Source organism: Rhinolophus hipposideros (genome assembly GCF_964194185.1).
Source record: "Rhinolophus hipposideros genome assembly, chromosome: 22".
NCBI classification, from domain to species: Eukaryota; Metazoa; Chordata; class Mammalia; order Chiroptera; family Rhinolophidae; genus Rhinolophus; species Rhinolophus hipposideros.
In genome coordinates, this window is record NC_138068.1 from 43,416,964 (window position 1) to 43,442,627 (window position 25,664).

Consider the following 25,664-nt stretch of genomic DNA (forward strand, 5'->3'; position numbering starts at 1 on the left):
ACCTGTTGCATAACCGACTCCTGTTGATGGCTAGGAAGAGAAATAATAATTCACTAATTGCCAGGAATAACCAAGGTAACAAGGCAGCTCAGAAAGAAAATGAAAAGTTTTCAGAAAATGAACTTAAAGACATGGAAATATGTGACTTAAATGACAGAGATTTCAACTTGCACTACTGAAAAAACTCAACGAGATGCAAGAAAACACAGGCAGGCAGTTAAATGAACTCAGAAACACAAACAAAGATCAAAAAGAATTTTTTACCAAAGGGATTGAAATTTTAAAAAAGAACCAAATAGAATTTCTAGAGATTAAGAACTCAATAAAAGAAATGAAGAATGAAATAGCCAGCTTAGTTAATAGAGTTGACCAGATGGAGGAAAGCATCAGTGACATCAAAGACAGAAATCTGGAAATGAAACAGATTGAAGAAGAGACAGATTTGAGAGTTAAAAGAAATGACAGAACTCTACAAGAACTTTCTAACTCCATCAAAAAGCAATATAAGAATAATGGGCATACAAGAAGAAGAAGAAAGGGAGAAGGGAAGAGAAAGTATAGTTAAACAAATAGTTGACGAGAACTTCCCAAACTTGTGGAAAGAACTGGATCCTCAAAACCAAGGAGCAAATAGAACAGCTAATTACCTCAACCCTAAAAGGCCTTCACCAAGGCACATTGTATTGAAGCTGTCAAAATTTAAAGACAAAGAAAGAATCCTCAAGGCAGCCAGACAAAAGAAGACATTATCCTACAAAGGAAAGTCCTTTAGGTTACCATCAGATTTTGCAGCAGAAACTCTACAAGCCAAGAGGGAGTGGAATCAAATATTCAAACAATTGAAAGAGAGAAATTATGAACCAAGAATAATATATCCAACAAAGATATCTTTAGACATGAAGGAAGAAAAAAGACCTTTCCAGACATACAGAAGCGAAGGGAATTTTCTAACACAAGACCTACACTACAAGAAATGCTGAAGGAGGCTATTCGACAAGTATAAATGCGATAATCTGTGACAACAAAAACATAAAATGGGGGAGAGTAAAGCTCTGAATCGGCATAAGGGAATGGAGAAAGTAAGCATACTGAAGAAAATGAAATACTCTATATATGATACTTTTTTTTTTTTACATAAACTTAATGGTAACCACTCAAAAAAAGTCCAGAACTGAAATATATAACATAATAAAAGAAGAAACAGAGGGGAAAAATCATACAATACCACCACACTGAAATAATAGACAGCAAGAAAAAGGCAGAGAAACATTGGAGACACAGTCCTAGCAGAAAACCAAAAATAGAATGATAGGAAATCCTCATATATCAATAACCACTCTAAGTGTAAATGGATTGAACTCGCCAATAAAAAAGCACAGAATAGCAGACTGGATCAAAAACCTAAACCCAACCATATGCTGCCTTCAAGAGACACATCTCAGCTACAAAGATAAATATAGATGCAAAGTGAAAGGGTGGAAATTGACACTCCAAGCATATGTTATTCAAAGAAAATCGCTTGTAGCCATACTGATACAAGACGAAAGAGAGTTCAGGTTAAAAAAGGTCACAAGAGACAAAGATGGACATTTCGTGACGATAAAGAAACTATACAACAAGAAGACACATCAGTCATCAATTTTATGCCCCCAATCAGAGAGCACCAAAATATACCTAGCAACTACTATCAGAACTAAAGGGAGAAATTGATCGAAACACAATTATAGTAGGAGACCTAAATACATCATTGACAGCTATGAATAGATCATCCACACAGAAAACAAATAATGAAATAGCAGCCCTAAATGACACATTAGATGAAATGGACATAATTGATATATATAGAGCACTTCATCCTAAAACATCAGGCAATACATTCTTTTCTAGTGTACATAGAACATTCTCAAGGTAGACCATATGTTGGGACACAAAAGTAGCCTCATCAAATTTAAGAAGATTGAAATTATACTGAACATATTCTCTGATCACAAGGCTTTGAAATTGGATATCAACTGCAAAAAGAAAGCAGGAAGAACCACAAAAATGTAGACATTAAACGACATACTTTTTAATCTAAAGAATGAATGGTCACAGAATAAATAAGAGGAGAGATCAAGAACATAGAAACAAATGAGAATGAAAAATACATCCAACCAAAATTTTTGGGATGCTGTGAAAGCAGTTTTAAGAAGGAAACTTATATCATTACAGGCCAATCTCGAGAAACAACAAAAATCCCAGATACATAACCTCGTGTTATACCTTAAAGAATAGAAAAAGAAGAACAAATGAAAACCAAAGTCAGCAGAAGGAAGGACATAATAAAAATCAGAGCAGTACTAAATGAAATGGAGAACAAAAATACAACAGAGAAAGTTAATGCAACAAAGAGCTGTTCTTTGAAAAGATTAATAAAATTGACAAACCCTTGGCTAGACTCACTAAGATAAAAAGAGAGAAGACACTAATTAACAAAATCAGAAATGAAAAAGGGGAAGTTATCACGGACACCACAGAAATACAAAGGATTATCCAAGAATACTATGAAGGACTATATGCCAACAAATTTAATAACCTAGAAGAAATGGACATGTTCTTAGAAACATATAGCCTTCCTAGGCTGAATCACAAAGACTTGGAAAATCTAAATAGACCTATCACCAGTAACGAAACTGAATCAGTCATCCTAAACCTTCCCACAAGAAAAGTCCAGGACCAGATGGCTTCACTATTGAATTCTACCAAACATTCAAAAAGTATCTAATACTTATCCTAATCAAATTCTTCCAAAAAATTGAAGAAGAGACAATACTCCCTAACATATTTTATGAAGCCAACATTACCCTGATACAAACACCTAGTAACACATAAAAAGAAAATTACAGACCAATATCTCTAATGAATACAGACGCAAACATCCTAAACAATATTTTAACAAATCAAATGCAATAATCCATTAAAAAGATTATACATCATGACCAAGTGGGGTTCATCTCAGGGGCACAAGGATGGTTCTACGTATGCAAATCAATCAATGTGATACATCACATAAACAAAATAAAAGATAAAAATCATATGATTATATCAGTAGATGCAGAAAAAGCATTTGACAAGATATAACATCCATTTATGATTAAAACACTTAATAAAATGTGTATAGAAGAAAAATACCTTAACATAATAAAGGCCATATATGACAAACCTCAGGTAATATCATAATTAACAGTGAAAAACTGAAGCCCTTTGCTCTACATTCAGGAACACGACAGAGCTGTCACTCATTACATCTGCTTTTCAATATAGTATTGGAAGTCCTTGCCAGAGCAATCAGACAAGAGAAAAAAAGAAAAGGCATCCAAATTGGGAATGAAGAAGTTAAACTGTCACTCTTTGCAGATGACATGATGCTATATATAGAACACCCTAAAGACTCCACCAAAGAGCTATTAGAGACAATAAATGAATACAGTAAAGTGGAGGGCTACAAAATCAATGTAGAAAAGCCCATTGCATTTCTATATACTACAATGAAATCTCAGAAAAAGAAATAAAAAGGCAATTTCTTTTGGAATTGCAACAAAAGAATTAAAATATCTAGGAATAAACTTAACCAAGAATGTGAAAAACTTATAACTGAAAACTGTGCAACATTTTTAAAAGAAATTGAAGAAGACACAAAGAAATGGAAAGATGTTTCATATTCATGGATTGGAAGAATCAACATAGTTAAAATGGCCATATTACCCAAAGCAATATACAGATTTAATGCAATCCTCATCAAAATCCCAATGGCATTTTTTTAAAAAATAGAACAAAAGATCATCAGATTTGTATGCAACCACAAAAGACCTGGAATAGCCACAGTAATCTTGAGAAAAAAGAACAATGCTGGAGGTATCACACTCCCTGACTTTAGCTTGTACTTCAGGGCAACAATAATCAAAACAGTATGGTATTGACAAGAAAAACAGACACATAGACCAATGGAATAGAATTGAGAACCCAGAAAGAACCCACATAAATATGGACAGATAATTTTTGACAAAGAAACCAAAAACATACAATGGGGAAAAGACAGACTCTTCAATAAATGGTGCCGGGAAAATTGGAAAGCCACGTGCAAAAGAAGGAAACTAGATTGCTATTTGTCATCATGTACCAAAAATAACTCAAAATGGATCAAAGACCTTAACATAAGACCTGAAACAATAAACTACATAGAAGAAAACATAGGTACTAAACTTATGGACCTTGGGTTCAAAGAGCATTTTATGAATTTGACTTCAAAGGCATGGGAAGTAAAAGCTAAAATAAATGAATGGGGCTATATCAAACTTAAAAGCTTCTGTACAGCAAAAGAAACCATCGACAAAATAAGGATGCAACTAACTGAATGCGAGAAGATTTTTGCAAACAACTCCTCTGATAAGGGTCTAATATCCAAAATACATAAGGAACTCATACGACTTAACAACAAAAATCAAATAATTCAATTGAAAAATGGGCAGACGACCCGAAGAGACATTTCTCCAAAGAGGACATACCTATGGCCAACAGACATATGAAAGAATGTTGAACATCACTAATCATCAGAGAAATGCAAATAAAAACCACAATGAGATATCACCTTACCCCAGTCAGAGTAGCTATCATCAACAAGTAACAAGTGTTGGAGAGGCTGTGGAGAAAAAGGAACCCTCATACACTGTTGGTGGGAATGCAGACTGGTGCAGCCGTTATGGAAGGCAGTGTGGAGGTTCCTCAAAAAATTAAGAGTAGAATTTCCATATGACCCAACAATCCCTCTCTTGGGTACCTACCCAAAGAAATCTGAAAACATTTATCCATGAAGACATATGTGCTTCAATGTTTATTGCACCTTTTTTTTTTTAACAGTGACCAAGACATGGAAACCACCTAGGTGTCCTTTGATAGATGAAAGGATAAAGAATGTATATATATAACACACGTATATATATACAATGGAAGATTATTCTGCCATAAGAAAAGATGAAATAGTACCATTTGACATGGATGGATCTTGGGATAATTATGCTGAGCAAAATAAATCATACAGAAAAAGTCAAGAACCATAAAGAACCATATGATTTCACTGATATGTGTATATAAAAGTGAAAACAACAAAAGAAAAAGACAAACAAATGAATAAACAAAAACTCATAGGCACAGACAGTAGTTTAGTGGTTACAGTTTAATGCTTACCAGAGGGTAAGATGAGAGGGGTGTGGTAGATGAGGTAAAGGGGATTTAATATATGATGGTGGAAAGTTAACTTACTCTGGGTGGTGATCATACAATGTGATACATAGATGATGTATTACAGAATTGTCAACCTGAAATCTATGTAACTTTACTAATGAAGGAGGAATATTTTCCTGTGAGATGTTGGATCTGCTGGCAGTTTCTGGGTGTGTGCCGGGATCCTGTCTCGTGAAGCCGAAGAATGGACACACGGACCAGGGAGAGGCAGAAAGAGGATAGTTTATTAGAGGCAGGAGAAGAGGTTGCATCTCCCTAGCAGGAGGGGGTCCCGAATGGGGGTGCCCAGTGACTGAGGCAAAAGCTCTTACTTTTATACCTTCCCTTGCCTGCTTGGGGAAGGGGGCTGGAGCCTTCTAATTGAATTCATCTATCAGGTCTGTCCTGTTTGCCCATCCTGAAGGGATTAACGAACCAACCCATTCCTATCTATCAGATCTGCTCCTTTGTCCCACCAGAGGGGATTTGAGATTATCTATTAGCCTCAAGGTATATTCTCAGGTCCCTGTCCTGGAGTGAAGGAGACATTCCAGGATCTGGAGTTTCAGGATATGGCTGCTTTTTGTTTACTCCACCAGGGACCCCCCTGTCTACCTAGCAATCATACTAACTAACCTGTCTCACTAACAATTGGCACCCCAATAAACTTCAATTAAAATAATAATAATTGCAAAAACCGCAATTACTTTTGCACCAACCTAATAGAACTGAGTGAAGGTTGAGGATCAGCTTCTGGCTCTTATTTTCTGTTGATGTCAGAATTTCCTTGCTATATAAATTGAATGTAGATCTTTAGATGGTTTGAAATTAGACGTAGGTGGGAGGTCAAAGGCACTTGGGTCATTAACTTTCAGAAAAGTAGGCTGACTGGTTATACAACTACATTTTCCAATAAGAGAAGGTCTTATTGTACAGATGGTGAACAGCTGTTCCTTTCATAGAGGCAGGGCAGACATGGGGATTAGGTATAGACAAAGACTGCTCAGATCAGAGGCTTTGTTGGCACTAGAAAGAGAACCTAAGGCAGCTTGCAATCTTCTTTCTGAGAGACGTGGCCTGATAAATAAGACTACTGTCTATCTTTTAGCCCTTGTTAACAAATTATTCTTTGAGACAGACCCTAGCATCTTATTGAAGCTTGCTGTAGTATGTTAGTAAATATTTATTAAATTGAGTACTTTAGTGTATATACGTGTGTGTCAATTCAGGAAATTTGCATGATTGTGATTTTTTTTAATGAACATATAACTGAAGAATTTCCTTTCCCTCTATGTTCTCCGAAGCACACCTTTTTATTATCTTTGGGGACCTCTTCACGCTGATGATGCCTGTGTGTTGTAATATCTTTGAGTCCCTCTTTTCTCTGTATAACTTTTAAACAACCAAAAGACAAGCCCTAAACAAAACCAGGCCATGCCTGGGGAAACCCTGTGTCACTTGGTGCCAGATAAGTGCTCACAGCTGCTAGATACTTATTAACAACTTTTGTTTCATAATAGCCACTAGGGAGGACGTTTACCAAAATTATCTCAAAAGCACATTTGTAATTTGTGATTTCCATCCATTTTTAAACCTAACGCTACAGCATAGCAAATAACTGAGTCTTTGGGTTGTGTAACTTTTAGGCACGTTTTGTGATCTCTGAGCTCAGCAAATTCGTGCAGCGGAGGTAATGACACCTTATCGCATTGTGAGAATTAAATGAGATAATGAACATGAAACCACCGTACCAAGCAGACAGTAGGGTCATTTTTAACTTTACCTTAATAAAACAAGTTAAAATGGGTTATGAAATTTATCAAATAAAGTTTGTTCTGCAGAACACATCTGACAACATAGACAGACATGTTTAGACACAATGGTCCTAGTCGCCTCTCCTAGCTTATCTACTGGAAGACTCATAGCCTGGCTTGGCTGAGAACAGACATGCACACTCTGTTGCATTTTGCTAGTATGGGTTTTCAACAGCTGATGAAGACACCGACCCACTGTAATCCAACAAAATAGAAAGAAATTAAAAGAACACTGAAGAAAAATGTTTTTTGCCTCTTAAAAACAAAAGTATAAGTTGGTGTTAGAACAAAAAAGACTTCAAAGAAAACCTATCAACTTAAAAAAGTTTCTCTTGAAACTTATGGCAAAGAAATTTCTCAGAATTATATGATTGCAAGCTCTATTGTGTTTTGTTACTAGCTACATGAGTTTTGAACCAATCCAGAGGTTAAAAGATAACTAAGAAAATCAACACTCTGAGCTACCAATCTACCTTTTCCAAGCGTTAGATTTTCCAAGTATCTAGTTTACAGAATCAACACATGCAAGACAAGGTCTTTTACTTGAAAGCAAAAGATAAAAAAATGCCAATCAATACTTTACAAATTATGTTTATATTTTGTAGCCTTGGGCTCTTCATTTGCCAGTGTTTATGAACATAGCTAAACAAATGACATTCATCCTGAAAATCATCCAAAATTCATCTAAACCCAGCACAGAGCTGGGTTTTGCATTCGTGAAGTGCCCACAGAATGTGGCTTTCAATGAAGGGCTAAACCAACTTTCCCATGTGCTGAGGTAACACTGTTACTAGTTTGGTAGAATATAAACCTAAGATTTATTCTCTGAACATTGAATGCTAAAAAGATATTGCTCATTAGGAAATAAATAAACAAAGATGGACCTGTACCTTGGCTTCACGAAGAAATAAAAATACATTTCTTGATCACCACAGAATCTACAGGGCTTGAAGCACTGGCAAAGAATAAGCACTCTTATTATGAATATCAAAATGGAGATTGAAGTAGCTCCAATTTTACTGTACATGATTTATGTCTTTATTGATAAGTAGGATTCTTAAAGTCCCACACAGCAGGATTTTGTGTTGATGAAGTTGGTATTTATTTTGATTTAACTCCCTAGAAGCTGCATTCTGAGAAGCAGCAAGATTTTGTTTAAACCCAATAATTCACCCACCCTCAGAATGCAAACAGGGCTGTTTTTACTTTCTTCTTTGTCTGGAGACTGAATTTGTCGCAGGTTCTGTTGGGTTTCTTTTCAAGAAGACGCACACACATTTGGTCTCATTTTCTTACAGGACTAAATAGCAAATTCTCTTACAGGACTAAAAAAACCACATGTAAATTGGGTGATTAATTTTGTCTACATAAGAAACGTCCAAACATATAGAAAACTTTAACGAGTTTATTTGAGCAAAACTGACAATTGCCAGGAAGCAAAATTTGAACAGATTGAGAAAAATGCTCCAGAGAATGGCAGTTTTGCAGCTTATTTTATACATTAGAATCAAAGGAGGAGATGTAAGGAGGGTTAAATGAAATCCACTGGTGGTAGATTAAGGGGGTGGAAGAAAGGAAAGTGGGGAAGTCTCTGGGATTGGATAAAAAGTAAAAGGGAGAGACACATGCTTCTTTTATACTGGTGGGTCTAGGATAGTTAGCAAGATTTACAGCACATAGAGGTGGTATTTGGGGAACAGAATAACAATGTGGGGTTTGTAGTCTCTGCTCTGGTGAGATGGGTTGTGTCCTTAGGGGTACAGAAAAAGGAATCATCCTGATATTCCAAGGGTATGTTATCTTAGACACAAAAAGACAATAGACAGGCTCACTTAAGATAAAGACTGACCTTTGTCAAAGAAGCTACAGGCCAAGGATGTGACTACTTGCTATGACCTGCTTTTAGTTAGGAATTGTTATGTTCAGAGCATTTTATGTGCTTAATTTCTATGTCTGAGTTTGTAGGGCCTGCCCAGCTGGCCTCCCTTGAGCCTGTCAGGGTTAGTACTGTCTAGGAAAAAACACCCAGCCTTTTAAGAGAAAGCTTTTCAGAGTTTATATGAGCCTAACTGACGACAGCATCTACCATAAAAGTCACTGTTTGGCCCCCTACATCTAAGTTAACCGTGAGCTCGTGGGGGCCGAGTTCCAACGAGCCAGGTCCTCCTCAATCCGACTCGATTCCCCCTAATCCTATGAAGTCAGGCTCCGGGCTGGTTGGGTTGGGGCCACCGGGAAGCCAGGGCTTCCCTTTCCGACGGTTGGGGCACTCATTTTTCCAATGGCCCAGTTCTCTACAATACACGCATTGGTCTTCTTTTAGTGGGGCGCAAGGTGGGGGCCTGTCTGCCGATGAGGAGGCCCTCTTTTTCCGGGCCTATCCCCCCCTTGTTGGAGAGCAGCCGCGAGGAAGTTTACTTTTTCTCTCTTCCTCTTATCGGCTTCTCGTTTAGCTACAAGCTCACAGTTCCGATAGACCTTGTTAGCCACCTCCAAGAGCTGGGTGATATACATTTCTGTGAACTCCTCGAGTTTTTGTAGTTTTTGGCAGATATCAGGAGCTGCCTGAGCGACAAAGGCCGCGTTTATCACCCTCTGATTCTCGGGGGCTTCCCGATCAAATGGAGTGTAGATATGGAACGCCTCACAGAGATGTTCATAGAAGTCACCAGGAGTCTCTTCCCCGTTTTCGGTCACATCGGCTGTTTTGGACATATTGGTCAGTTTTGGGGCTCCTGCCCGCACCCCTCAGAGGAGAGCGTCTTGGTACTGGCAGATTGCGCCTCCCCCGCTTCAGTGTTCAAGTCCCAATCCGGCCGTGCATCCGGAGCAGCCTCGGTCGCCCAGGTGGCAGCATCCAGGACTCCTCCGGGGGCCACTTCCTCTAGCCACTGCCTTGTCCCCTGTAGGATCCGCCGGCATTCTTCGGTGTTGAAGAGTGTTCGGAGGAGCTGTTGACAGTCCTACCAGGTGGGGCGATGAGTGTGGAAGATGGACTCCATAAGGTCTATCCTGGCTTAAGGTTTCTCTGAGTAAGCTGGGGTATGATGTTTCCAATTCAACAGGTCAGTGGTGGAGAAGGGCTGGTAGTAGATGATGGGGCATCCTGGAGGGAGGGTCCTGTCATCTCCAACTTGGTCTGGCCCTCTGGTCTCCGGGAAGGGAAATTGAAGCGGAGGTGGGTCTTTGGACCGAAGTCAATTAGCAGGCCCCGGTGAGAGTTGGTGTGTAGGATCAGTGGCTCCCTGGGGAGGGTTTGGGAGGTCGGGTGTTGGCCCGTGGGGGTCGGACGGAGGTGAAGTGTCTGGAAGTGGTGGGGCAGCACTGGCCGTTGGCCGTGGTGCGTAGGGAGGTGGTGGCAGCTCTTCGTTGGGGTCCCCTTGGTAAATGAACTTAATCATGTCTTTCCGGCCGCAGCCTCATGGGTTCCATGCAAAGAAGATCCTGGACTGTCCCTTACTATTGGAGCAGAACCCAAGGAGGAAGGGTTCAGGCTATTTCCAACGAGTCAACGTAAGGGAACTGGTCCGGATGTCCTGTGGTCCCAGTGACAACCACGTAGACTCGGTGAATCATGGAGAGGTCAAGAGTGCCTTCTGGGGACCATCCTACATCAAAACCTGGTCACTCCAGCTCACATAAAGTGCAGAGACGTCTGGGGGTCATTTTGACTCTGTAGTCACCTCCGAAAACTTTCCTGAAATTCTTTAATATGCAGTCTAGAACCATGGGCTTCCCGTGACTCCCTCCCATGATGTTTGGTGTCACGTAGACAAGGGAAGGGTCTCAATCAGGCGCCCGCCTGGCAGCATCCCTCGCGGGAACCTTGGGTACGTCTTGGCTTGTGCCCATATAAGCAAGCCCTGGGCCAGCTCACACCCCAAGCGTGCGAATCACCGTTATCCCAGATGATACTACCACGGAACGCAGGTTGGGGCTCACTCGGGATCCGTAGCTGACAAGCCATTGATCCACACAGAATCCCATTCGGGACCAAGCACACACACATTCATTCAGGGAGGAAAGATGCCCTCCCCCCGGAACGGCCCTAACTGGAGTCCAAAGTGGGACTCAGTGGGAGGTGATCAGGCTCCCCTTCTGCCCTTAGGCAGGCCTAACTGGGTCCGGGCCCCGGGGTCTTACCATGTCTGATGTCCTGGTTGGCTGTCTGTCCTTTCTCTCTAGTGGGGTCCAGAAGGGAGTCACGGGCCGCAGCTGGTGGGAGGTTGCCAGTCCAGCCTGCCGAAATCAGCAGTGTGCGCCTAGCCTGTCTCGGCTCTCCAGCCACCCGATGGCCTGCTCTCGCCCAAATCGGGGCTCAAGGGGCCAGCGCAGTTGGGTTTCCTGGTCAGGGAATCAAGAATGTTATGGATACCAGGACAGGAAAGAACCCAAGTGGCACTCAGGTAGTTAAGGGAGTCAGCTTTATTTTGCTGGCGAGCTCAGCGGGATCCTTCCCAAAAGACTGAGCCCCTAGCAAGGTTTTGAGCAGGTTTTTATGGGTTGGGGACTTCCTTGAGTCGGGGAAGGGGTAGGTGTCGTCTGGTGATTGGGTCAAGGTGTGGCTTGGAGGGGGTTATGTGGAAGTGGGCTGGGGCTTAGGCTGGGGACTTCTCTGTCCGCTCGGGCCACCATTTTAGCGCCACCATTTTAGCTCAGTTCCACGTAGCAGGGAACCATTTTAAGGTCAATTTCTCCACAAAAAGTAGTGAAAGGGCAGTTTATTAGAAGAAAAAGTACACTTCTAAGAAATAGAAGTGGGCCTGGGCAGAAAGCAGTGGCTCAAGGGCCATTATTAGAAGGGATACTACACTCCACAAAAAGTTTGAAGGAAAAATCAGGGCAAAAGGCCCAAAGACTCAAAGGTGGCTTATTAAGGGAAAAAAGTACACTCCACAGGGTTTGGAGTGGGCCCGAACAAAAGCAAGTCTAAAAAAGACATGGCTCACAGGAACCTGTGGGGTTTCATCTGGGCTGGGTTGTTCTTGTCCATATGTGGGACCACTTGATTGACATCTGTGATTGACCAGGGGCTATTGAGACAGGTTAGCTAGCTTGTCCCTTGGTAGACAGGGAGGTCCCTGGTAGAATAAACAAAGACAACCATATCCTAAAACTCCAGGCTCCAAGACATCACGTAACAAGGCCTTGAGGTTAATCATAAAATTCCTTTTGGCCTGACAAATGGAGCAGATCTGATAGATAAGAGTGAGTTATTTTGCTAATTCCTTCAGGATGGGCAAGCAGAACAAACCTGGTTGATGAATTTCATGAGAAGGTGCAGTTCCTTTTTTCAAACAGCTCCCTTTTCCCAAACAGGCAAAGGAAGGCATAAAAGTAAGAGCTTTTACCTCAGTCATGGGGCACCCCCATTCGGGGAGCTCTGACCCTTTGCTCTCAATAAACTATCCTCTTTTTAAAACTCTTTGCCTCTCCTGGGTCCGTGTTTCCATTCTTCAGTCTCACGAGACACGATCCCGGCACTCGCTCGCTTCAAAGTCCCCTACATCATTTGGGGACTCAGAGAAATATTACAGAGAAATATTCCTACTTCACTATGATCTTAACTCTTTAGACTACACATGTTCTCTGTAACTACAAGCTGATTGGCCCTTCCTCTGTACCTGGGCTTTTGCAGGCTTTTCAGCTTGAATGTCTTGGTTCAAGCTAAAAGGCCCTCCCCCTCTACACCTGAGCTGATTACTCAGGGGGGTCAGCTTGAATAAAGTTATTTCCTCCGGCTTTGTTATGGTTTCTGCCTTATTCCCTCTACTGTGGCTGTTTTCCTGACTGGCTATAATTTTTCTATCTCACTACCTCCTGCTGCCCCTCTTCTCCAGCTCCTCTTTCCCCCCACCCCTGCCTGGAAGGTGGAGCTGCATAAACCTAATTCTATAGAAGACACAGATGATGAATGTGGACCAGGGGCCTCCTAACACATGCCTGTTACTGTGCAAAATATCAGGCTGCTCTTTGCATGAAAGCTAAAACTTGACAGGTGAGGTTTGGTGAAAAGAAAAGCAGGTTTATTTCAAAATGCCAGCATTAAGGGAAGACAGTAACATCTTGTAACAAAGACTGCCTTTCTGCTCTTAATACCACCAAAAAGTTTTGTAGGCTTGCAAGGAGAGGCAGAACAAAGAAAAAGGAGAAGTTGGCCAGGAAACTCCTGAAAAAAAAAAGGTGCTTCTCAGAGACTGGTAGGCAGATAAGGCGGCAGAACAAAGGAAAGGAGAAGTTGGCCAGGCAACTCCATGGAAAATGTGTTTCCCAGAGGCTGGCCTGCCTCAGGGACAGAAGTGGATCCCATACCGATGCAAAAATCTCTAGAAGTCACCAGGCCAGGTATGCACGTGCCTGAAGTAAACAAAACCATTGAAACTGGTATGCATAGTAAATGTGTAGTAAACAGACTTATCAAGGTTTGGCTGGAGAGAAAGAAAGCAAAGCAAAGAAAAATTTTCAAAAAGTCCTAAACCAAACCACATTGTCAAATCAAATTATACCAGAGGTTTAAATCTTAAAATAAAAGATATAGAGTCACTGTTACATGCCTACAGGTTTGGAAGATGAAATCAGTCCCAGTCCCGCCACCAGGAGCTTCAGGTGGATTCCATGGTGACTCTCATCTGGGACCGAGACCTGAACAGAACTGGATGCCAGAGAGGCCCTAACTGAAGATGTCAGAAGGCTGACATGATCATATAATTTCAAGTGGTATTCTTAGTTCAAGTAGGAAAACAGTTCATAAACCTGGGCAAGCCTGGGCAAAAGCAGCACAGAGAGGGGCTGTTGGGAGGGAAGGGGAATGTGGTAAAAAGTAAAAGCCCAGGTGTGGGAGTTAGACAGCGACTCTGAGGACATTGTTGGCAAGAAGAAAATGATGCAAGAATCATTAGAGAGAGTTACAGAGAAGTAAAAATGTAATACAAACATAAGCCTACCTCTGGAATTGTTACTGCAGCCAAGGTTCTGAACATTGGGGCTGAGGGCCAGGGGCAGAAGGCTTTGGCCTTACAAAAATCACAGACATCAGTCATAATGTGACTAAGGGTGTGGCCCTGTAGGGTTGACAAGGGCTGAGCCTCAGGGCATAGTGCACAATAGGTGCTTAATGTGGGTCAGTGGAATACACAAGGGTTGCAGCCTGCATCTCATGTGCACTGAACACATACAAAGCCTTCATCAAGTGGAGGAAAGCATCGGTTTGCACTGTGCTTGTTGATTAAGTGAAATACGAGAAGCTTTTATATGTAGGTCATCGGGACATCAGGCTCATCACGTCCTCATCACCACTGAATAAGAGCTGACTTTTATCCACCACCGTGTACCACATGTGTGTCAACTCATGTAACTTGGCACAATGGAATCATGGAGTCCTGATCAAAAGGGGGATATAATCAGATGCTAGGCTTGTTCCCACATCCAGCTGGGCAGTGGTATCCACGATGCAGCCCCAACAAGGAATTGGCAAGAACAGCTACTCAGAATGAAGCAAGGAGGGCAGAATCTGCACCCAGTGGCAGTGATGGAGAAACTGACTTAAAATGGTGGCCCGAGTGGAGAGAGAAGTCCCCAGCCTAAGCCCCAGCCCACTTCCGCATAGCCCCCTCCAAGCCACTCCCCGAGCCAATCACCAGATAACACCTACCCCTTCCCCGACTCAAGGAAGTCCCCAACCCATGAAAACCTGCTCAAAACCTTGCTAGGGGCTCAGTCTTTGGGAAGGATCCCGCTGAGCCCGCCGGCGTAATAAAGCTGACTCTCCTAATTCGCTGAGTGCCGCTTGGGTTCTTTCCAGTCCTGGTATCCATTACAGAAGGTTAGGAATCAAGGAAACAGAAGGAAGAATCTCAGATGTAAGCAGGAAAGAACTGCACAAGTGCACGCACATACACACACACACACACACACACACACACACACACGAAACCCCTGTAACTTATAGGTACTTCCTCTGACTTTCCTGTGTAATACACATCTTTTGTGAGCAAATAGCAGTGACGTGTAGGGAAAGGAGAATTGGAGGCGGGTACAGGTTACTAATTCTGCCTTTGACTCAGGTGCCTTTTGTGTCCTTGGGAAAAAGTCTCATAGTGATTTGTCTGTAATCAACCACTCATTTCCTGAGTTTTATGGATAAGGAGACCACACACAAACCAGAATCACTCTCTTCGAATGTCTTGTGAACCATGTCATCACACAAGGTGTGGATAGAGGGACGACAAGCACCTGGTCAGTGATGCTGCGGGGATCAGGTTCTGCCTTGCTTTGTGACCACCGCTAATTTCACTCCTCTTTCTGTGCTTTGTGAGTCAAGGACTCACTTTCTCACTTTCCATTGGCATTTCAGGTACACAGGTGGAAAGACTGACCCAAGTGAAAATGAGCCTGATGCTGTTCCTTCTCGGACTATTGTGATGAGGCAGAGAAGGGTTAATAAAAGTGAACCTGGAAGGGGAACTGCCCAAGCCTGCCTCCCGTCCCCAGGAACCACCCATTCTCATCCTCTAGAAATAAATCTAAAATATCTAAAACCTCATAAAAAGAGAAGACCCGACTGGTATTAACTTGTTCTTCACACATGCACAAACTGTGAAAACCTGTTCGTTAGTTGAACTCTAACCTAATTATAATGCAATGAGAATAGAATGAACATTAAGGCTTTGCTCCCTCCCACCCACCCACCCCATGGGTTTTTCTGTACGCATTCTGGGTAAGAGCATGCACAGAAAGAAACTAGTTATATAACCAACATGTGTCAACCAAATGATCTCAGTCTACATATCACATCTTCTGCTGTAAGGAAATTTACTTACCCTTTCCTATATAAGAAAAAGCTAACCTAATGTTAGGTGCATTTATCTGCCCTGGCAACTTCTATGCTGGCATCTTTCTTCTTGAATAAACTTACGTCCTTGTTCTCCTCATTTCAGGCTGAGTCTGTGAATTTATTCACCTTTTGCGAATGACCAGGGGTTAATTCCAATGACACAACATATTGCAGAGGCTGACACGAAGCATCACTGGAATTCTGCCCAAGGCTCGAAAGGACCTTGCAAGTTGAATCCTTTCCCTCTAAAAGATATGTTGGAGTCCTCATCTCCAGTATCTCACCTTATTTGGAAATATGGTATTTACAGAGCAAATGAGATCACTAGGGTGGGTCCAACCTGATGTAACTGGTATCTATATAAAATGAAAATTTGGACACAGATGAATACACACACAGAAAACAATGTGAAGACACAGGAAGAAGGCGGTCACATGACAGGTGTGATGCATCTATAAGCCAAGGGTTAGTAAGGGTTCCTGACAAACACCAGAAGCTGCAAGAGGCAAGAAATGATTCTTCCCTAGCGATATCACTGGAGCATGGCACCTTGATTTAGGGCTCCTGGCCTCCAAAACTGAGAATAAATGTCTGTCATTTTAAGCCCCCAGTTTGTGGTATTTGATATAGTAGCCATAGCAAGCTAATATGGGCAGGTCTCATTGGGTGCCTATCTAACCCCTAATAGTTCTGTGCTGGCAAATCTGGGACAATAGCCAGCACTTGGAGCAGCTGGAAAAAAAAAAAAAAGATGCTACAGATAGTAGCCTTGTGTGTGCCTCTCTTTGGTGCTTAAGAGCACAGCCTAAGTGGCCCGGTGATGGTACTGGGTGTATGGACCAAGTGGGCAGTAAAGCCTCAGGCCTCCTTGGCACCAGCCAGTGTACCCATCTACTCCCCAGTAGGTCACTTGCTGAATCAATCCTACATCCTGATTCCCTGTATTCTGGGAAGGGGACATCCCTAGGTTTGGTTAATGTCCTGTATTATTTATTAAAGTTTGGGGTGACTTCCAAAAATGTTATATAGGACTAATTCTCTCTCTCTCTCTCTCTCTCTCTCTCTCTCTCTCTCTCTCTCTCTCTCTCTCTCTCTCTCTCTCTCTCACACACACACACACACACACACACACACACACACACACACATAAACACACACACACTACACCACACTTAGAAAGCATTCTGGGGGTAGAAATACCTTTTGAATTAGAATCAGAAGACTTTTATTCCAGTACTGAACAACACCTCATAAGTTGCAGGACCACAGGAAAGTGACTTAGTGTCTCTGGGCTTGTCCTTAACTTATAAATGGGAGAAATACCCTGGTTCAAGGTATTAATAGAATTATGTTTTGGTTCAAGGTTTAAATAGAATTATGCATATAAAACAAGCATTGTGTTTTTATTTTTCTTTCTTTTAAGGAAGCAGACCTGTAAAATACAATAAGCATTAATTGAAAGTAAGGAAATCTGGGTTCAAGTTACTTGCAAAGTATACAACTGGCAAAATTTCCTTACCTCTTTAATAAATGTGAGCCATAACATTTGAGGATTAAATGAAATATTTGTGAAAGTACTTTGGAAACACTGATATAAACAAGTATGAGTTATGTCCTCATGTAGTTATTATAGCGTTATACTTACAATACTCTCAATTTCATCTACATTTATTCACCAACAACTTGATTTTAAAGCAAAAAGACATAACTCGCCAGTAAATAAGGCACCATATTTAGGGGAATTGGGGGACTATGGAGTATATGTCATGTGGTTCTTGAAATTATGTAGTTATGTTTTGCTTTGACATGATTAAGCATGAGCAATTTAAGAGATTTCAGATCAATTTTGTTTTTAGCATTGAACTCAAGTTAGGTCAAGACTGATAAGCATTTAACAGTCTCAACTCTTTCAGGATTCTTAATTTCCTCCAGAATTTATGTGGTGCCTGTCAAATAAAGTACACTTTATTTATACCTAAGGTTGTAAAAAAAGAGCTCATTTATTGTAATTCTATGTTTAAAAGAAAAACCACATTAATAATAGCAGAATCTTCCAATCCTCTCTTCCTTCATCCAGTCACAGGGAACAGCTTGAAAATGCAGCTCACAGGCTTAGATTCAGGACAAGCAGATAGAACAGGGTGGGCTTGTTGTAGTTCAATGGAGCCATGGCCACCATATCAATTTTTCTAGGCAGGTGTGAAAAGCACAACTGGGTGTTTAGCTGGTATCATGAAGAATGTGCCAAATCTTCTAAGTATAATGTCCTGACTGCTTTGTAGGAGTTGTAGGAGTGTAGGAGTTCAGTGCTCTGCTTTAGAAATGTGGGTCAACATTCAAAAAATGACCAATTTGTTTCTCAATCTTAATTAGATAACTTCTGGAATTTCTACCTTTGGAATTTCCTTTTACTTTATGTTTTCTAACAGAAAGGGGGATTGATCTGCTTCTATGTGCCATGTTCACACTTTACACTGGCCCAAGTACATTCCCCTAACTATACTTTAACCCCTTGTGTTTGGTCACCATGGAGTCTCTAAGTGCTTCACCCCCCTCTCCCATAACCATTTTTCCTTCCCCACTCTTAAGACTGGAGTATGTGACTCATGACTATGATCCATAAGATGCCAGACATATACCAACATCTAAATCTAGATATCCATAATTCTGGTTAAGAAAAGAACACCAATGCAATAAACAGGTGAGACAAGCAGAGAAGTATATGTGGGAGAGGAAACATTTCCTGACCACCAGTTGAGTGTAGATATATAAATCAACCCATACCCTTGGGGTGCAGAAATACCACATCTCTTTAGTTAAACCAAATGAAAGCCAGTTCTAGTCTAATATTTTCATTTTCAAAGATCCACTCTTTGTCATTGATATTTTTCATGCGTCCTAAGAGTCCAGAGTGCTAAAGGGGCATTTCAGTCTGTGTGTGTCATGGCAACTACTGCTGGCAACATCTTCTGCCCTTTCAACATCACTCCTATTTTAAAGTGGTTCTTTGGGGACCCACATCCTGCCAAGGCCCACCAGGCATGGCTCACACTCTCTGTGCCTATCCTGACCATGTTGGTGGTGGGGAGCAGCCTGGAGTATTCCCAGAGCTGTGGCTTCTTCCCAGTCCTCACAAGCCTGTGCAGCTGCAAAGTCACCTTTTCTTTCTTCAACCTCATTAGCACAGAATGTACTGTCTTTCTTTGGGTCAATCTAACCTTATTCCCTGGGAGCCCTAGGAGTTCTAACACAACTAAAAGCTGTTAACCTCCTGCCATGTGCAGAAACCAGGCTTTAGTGCAACAACCACAGGAATTGGAAATAATCACCCCCTGAGTAGTCCACAAGGATCATAAGTGAAGGACTTCTGGTTTCAGCTCTACCTTGTACAGCTAGGGAATTGTCACTCCCATCCTCTTAACAAAGAAAAAACAACAACAACCTAAACAAACAAAATCAATGATGTTTCTCACACCAAATAAACAACCAATATCATTACCCTGAATTCTTGAGAGACAGGCACATGCAGAGTCACAGCAAGATATGCCTACCTAGAGCACAGAAACCACTGGAGCCATAAACTGACAGGTACATTTAAATGGTAATTTTGATGAACTTTTGAAGGCTGAGTGTGTACTACTGTGAGAGTGAGAAACTCCTGGAAACAGCACTGTTAGTGAGGCACTCCCCCATATGTTTTGTGGGTTTTACCTCCAGGAAACTCAGCAGATCTTCAAAGTGAAGAACCAAGAATAAAACAAAACAAACAAACAAACAAAAAACACTCTTGTTTCTGGAAGGGAATAGGGGAAATGTGACCAGTTTGAAATACACCAGGGTTTTATCTATAACAAAAACCAACTTAACAGGAGAAAATACTTTACCAGAGTATTATCCAACCTCGTGGAAGGGAAATCACTCAACTCCAGCCCTGCTAGCTTTCTTGTTTCATCTAAGGCAGAAAAAAAGTTAAGAAATGACTATGAAGTCACAGCCAAGGGCAACAGACCTAATCATAGGGTTTGAGTCTTAATTATAGGGTTACAGAATGCTTCCTTTCCCCCAACACTTTACCACCACACCAAGAGGACTCCAGTATAATAATAGTAGGTTCCATTTGAAAGAGCTGCATGACACAGACTCTGTTTATGAAAGAGTTATTAGGTAAACCCAAAGAAAACAGGAGGATAGAAACAAGAACATTAGAGTTGAGGCCAAACCACAGCTACATCAAACATTAAACACAGTCCAACTCCTAGCCAGATTTACATAAAATCTCACACTAAAGGCATAATTTAACTCAGTTCCTACTACCCAATATATTATATCTGACATTCAAAAAAAATTACAAATCATGTTAAAAAGCAAGAAAAAAACACAGTCTGAAGAGACAAAGAAAACTCAAAACCAAACTCAAATATGGCACAGATTTTGGAATTATCTGACCAAAGAATTTAAAATTATCATGATTAATATGTTAAGGGCTCTAATAGAAAAAGTGAGCAACATGCAAGAACAGATGGGTCAAGTAAACAATGAGATGAAAATCCTAAGAAAGAATACAATGTACAAATTAGAAATAGCAAGCAATGTAACAGAAATGACGAATGCTTTTGATGGGCTGGCTCCTCATTAGACTGAACATGGTTGAGGAAAGAATCAGTGAACTTGAAGATACATCACTAGAGACTTCCCAAAAAGAAAAGCATAAAGATAAAATAATGAAAAGCAAGCAAGCAAGCAAGCAAGCAAGCAAGCAAGCAAGCAAGCAAGAAAAAAAGAAAGAAAGAAAGAAAGAAAGAAAGAAAGAAAGAAAGAAAGAAAGAAAGAAAGAAAGAAAGAAAGAAAGGAAGAAAACAAGAACAGAACATCCACTATCTGTGGGACAAATTAAAAAGAAGTAACATATGTATAATTGGAATACCAGAAGAAGGAACAGAGAACTGACTAGAAGAAATATTTGAAGAATCATGGCTGAGAATTTTCTGAAATGACAGACACTAAACCACAGGAAGCTCAGAGAACACACAAAACATCTACACTTAGGCATATCATATTCAAACTGCAGAAAATCAAAAACAAACAGAAAAATTATAAAAAAAGCCAGGATGGAGAAGTGTGGGGACACCTTACCTATAGAGAAACAAGGATCAGAATTACATTAGACATCTCTTCAGAAAATCATGTAAGCAAGATAAAGTAGAATGAATATTTTAAATGAAAAGAAAAACCACATCAACTTAAATTCTGTATCCAGTGAAATTATCCTTCCAAAGTGAAGGAGAAATAAAGACTTTCTCAGACAAACAAAAAATGAGGGAATTCATTGCCACCATACCTGGCCTGCAAGAATGCTAAAGGAAATTCGGTAAAGAGACAGAAAATGACAAAGGTCAGAAACTTAGATCTAAAGAAAGAGTGTCAGAGAAAAAATAAGTGAAGATAAAATCCTTTTTTTCTTATTCTTACTTGTTCAAAGCAATAATAGTAACAATGTATTGAGTGATTTTAGCATATGAAATGAATGACAGTAGTGTTTTCACAAATGAAAGGAAGAATTAGGATTACTCTGTTATAAGGTACCTCTACTACCTGTGAAGTACCATACTGTTATATGAAAGTGGACTTAGATTAGTTGTAAATGTATACTGCAAACTATGTTCAGTAATGGACAGATACAGCAGAAAATCAGTAAAGACATAGTTGACCTCAACAGTGACATCATCCTAAAACATTCAGCCCATACATTCTTTTCGAGTGTACATGGAACATTCTCAAGGATAGACCATATATTGGGATATAAAATCAGCCTCAGCAAATTATAGAAGATTGAAATCATACCAAGCATATTCTCTGATCACAAGGCTTTGAAATTGGATAGTAACTGCAAAAAAAAAAAAAAAAAAAGCAGGAAAAAACACAAATATATGGAGATTAAACAACGCACTTTTAAAGAACAACTGGGTCAAAGAAGAAATTAGAGGAGTGATCAAAAGATATATAAAAACAAATGACAATGAAAATACATCCTACCAAAATTTATGGGATGCAGTGAAAGCAGTTTTAAGAGGGGAATTTATATCATTACAGGCCTATCTCAAGAAACAAGAAAAATCCCAAATAAATAACCTCATATTACACCTTAAAGAACTAGAAAAAGAACAAATGAAACCTAAGGTCAGCAGAAGAAAGGAAATAACAGAAATCAGAGCAGAACTAAATGAAATGGAGAACAAAACGACAATAGAAAAAATTAATGTGACAAAGAGCTGGTTCTTTGAAAATTAACAAAATAGACAAATCCTTGGCTAGACTCACTAAGATAAGAAGAGAGAAGACACTAATTAACAAAATCAGAAATGAAAAAGGGGAAGTTATCACAGACACCACAGAAATACAAAGGATCATCCAAAAATACTATCAAGGACTATATGCCACCAAATTCAATAACCTAGAAGAAATGGACAGGTTCTTAGAAACATATAGCCTTCCAAGGCTGAATCATGAAGAACTGGAAAATCTAAACAGGCCGATCACCAGTAACGAAATTGAATCAGTCATTCGAAACCTTCCCAAAAGCAAAAGTCCGGGACCAGATGGCGTCACTAATGAATTCTACCAAACCTTCAAAGAGGATCTAATACCAATCCTGCTCAAACTCTTCCAAAAAATCGAAGAAGAGACAGTACTCCCTAACTCATTTTATGAGGCCAACATTCCCTGATACCAAAACCTGGTAAGGACAACACAAAAAAAGAAAACTACAGACCAATAACTCTGATGAATACAGATGCAAAAATCCCAAACAAAATTCTAGCACATCGAATACAACAATGCATTAAAAAGATTATTCACCACCACCAAGATTATTCACCATTCACCCGGGGCACAAGTATGGTTCAACATTCGCAAATCCATCAATGTGATACATCACATAAACAAAAAAGGACAAAAATCATATGATTATATCAATTGATGCAGAAAAACCATTTGACAGGATAAAACATCCATTTATGATTAAAATACTTAATAAAATAGGTATAGAAGGAAAATACCTTAACATAATTAAGGCCATCTATGACAAGCCCTCAGCTAATCTCATAATTAATTGTAAAAAACCGAAGCCCTTTGCTCTACGTTCAGGAACACAACAGGTCTGTCCCCTATAACCTCTGCTTTTCAACATAGTGTTGGAAGTCCTTGCCAGATCAATCAGGCAAGAGAAAGAAATAAAAGCATCCAAATTGGGAAGGAAGAAGTTAAATTATCACTCTTTGCAAATGACATGATGCTATATATAGAAAACCCTGAAGACCACCAAAAAGCTATTAGAAACAGTCAACGAATACAGTAAAATTGCTGGCTACAAAATCAACATACAAAAGTCCATTGCATTCCTATATACTAACAATGAAATCTCAGAAAAAGAAATGCAAAAAACAATTCCCTTTGCAATTGCAGCAAAAGAATAAAATACCTAGGAATAAACTTAACCAAGGATGTGAAGGACCTATATGCTGAAAACTATAAGACATTTTTAAAAGAAATTGAAGAAGACACAAAGAAATGGAAAGATATTCCATGCTCATGGATTGGAAGAATCAACATAGTTAAAATGGCCATATTACCCAAAGCAATATACAGATTTAATGCAATCCCCATCAAAATCCCATTGGCATTTTTTAAAGAAATAGAATAAAAAATCATCAGATTTGTTTGGAACCACAAAAGACCCCGAATAGCCAAAGCAACCTTAAGAAAAAAGAACAATACTGGAGGTATCACACTCCCTGACTTTAGCTTGTACTACAGGTCTACAATAATCAAAACAGCATGGTATTAGCAAAAAAACAGACACATAGACCAATGGAATAGAATTGAGAACCCAGAAATAATACCACATAAATATGGACAGATGATTTTTGACAAAGAAGCTAAAAACATACAACGGAGAAAAGACATCCTCTTCAATAAATGATACTGGGAGAATTGGATAGCCACGTGCAAAAAATAAAACTAGATTTTTATCTGTCACCATGTACCAAAATTAATTCAAAATGGATCAAAGAATTAAGCATAAGACCTGACACAATAAACTGCATAGAAGAAAACAGGTACTAAGCTTATGGACCTTGGGTTCAAAGAGCATTTTATGAATTTGACTCCAAATGCAATGGAAGTAAAAGCTAAAATATACAACTGGGAGTATATGAAACTTAAAAGCTTCTGCACAGCAAAAGAAACCATCGACAAAATAAAGAGGCAACCGAGTGAAAGGGAGAAGATTTTTGCAAACAGTGTCTCCGATAAGGGGCTCATATCCTAAATATGCAAGGAATTCATGAAGCTCAACAACAAAAAAACAAACAACCCTGTGTCTATGAGTTTTTCTTTCTCATTTGTCTTGTTCTTTTGTTGTTTTTGGTTTATATACCACATATCAGTGAAATCATACGACTCATAGACACAGACAATAATTTACTGGTTACCAGACGGTAAAGGGGTGGGGGGTGGGTGATGAGGGTAAGGGGATCAAATATATGGTGATGGAAGGAGAACTGACTCTGGGTGGTGAACACACAATGGGATTTATAGATGATGTAATACAGAATTGTACACCTGAAATCTATGTAAATTTACTAACAATTGTCAGTAAATTTAATAATAAATTTAATAATAAAAAATTTAATAATAAATAATTTAATAAATTTAATAATTTTAATAAATTTAATAATAAAAATATAATAAAAAAATAAAAACAAACAAACAAACAAACAAACAAAAAAACCCAATGGGAAAAAAAAATGGGCAGAGGACCTGAAGAGACATTTCTCCAAAGAGGACATACAAATGGCAAACAGACATATGAAAAAATGCTCAACATCACTAATCATCAGAGAAATGCAAATATAAACCACAATGAGATATCACCTCACCCCACTCAGAATGGCTATCATGAACAAGACAAATAGTAACAAGTGTTGGAGAGGCTGTGGAGAAAAAGGAAGCCTCATACACTGTTGGTGGGAATGCAGACTGGTGCAGCCGTTTGGAAGGCAGTGTGGCGGTTCCTCAAAAAATTAAGAATAGAATTTCCATATGACCCAGAAATCCCTGTCCTGGGTATCTACCCAAAATGTCTGAAAACATTTATCCATAAAGACACGGTCCTCCAACGTTCATTGCAGCTTTGTTTACAGTGGCCAAGAAATGGAAACAACCAAAATGTCCTTTGATAAATGAATGGATAAAGAAGTTGTGGTATATATACACAGTGGAATACTATTCAGCGGTAAGAAAAGATGATATAGGAACACTTGTGACAAAATGGATGGATCTTGAGAGTATAATGCTAAGTGAAAAGAGTCAGACAGTAAAAGCAGAGAACCATATGATTTCACTGATATGTGGTATATAATCCAAAAACAAGAAAAGAACAAGACAAACAAATGAGAAACAAAAAGTCATAGACACAGACAATAGTTTAGTGGTTACCAGAGGGTAAGTGGTGTGTGGGGTGGGAGATGAGGGTAAGGGGAATCAAATATATGGTGATGGAAAGAGAACTGACTCTGGGTGGTGAACACACAATGGGATTTATAGATGATGTAATACAGAATTGTTCACCTGAAATCTATGTAATTTTACTAACAAATGTCACCCCAATAAATTAAAAAAAAAAAAAAAAAGAACATGGTTGTGAAGCTGGAGTGGAGACAGGGAAGTCATACTGTTGTGCAGTGACCATGACCTGTACT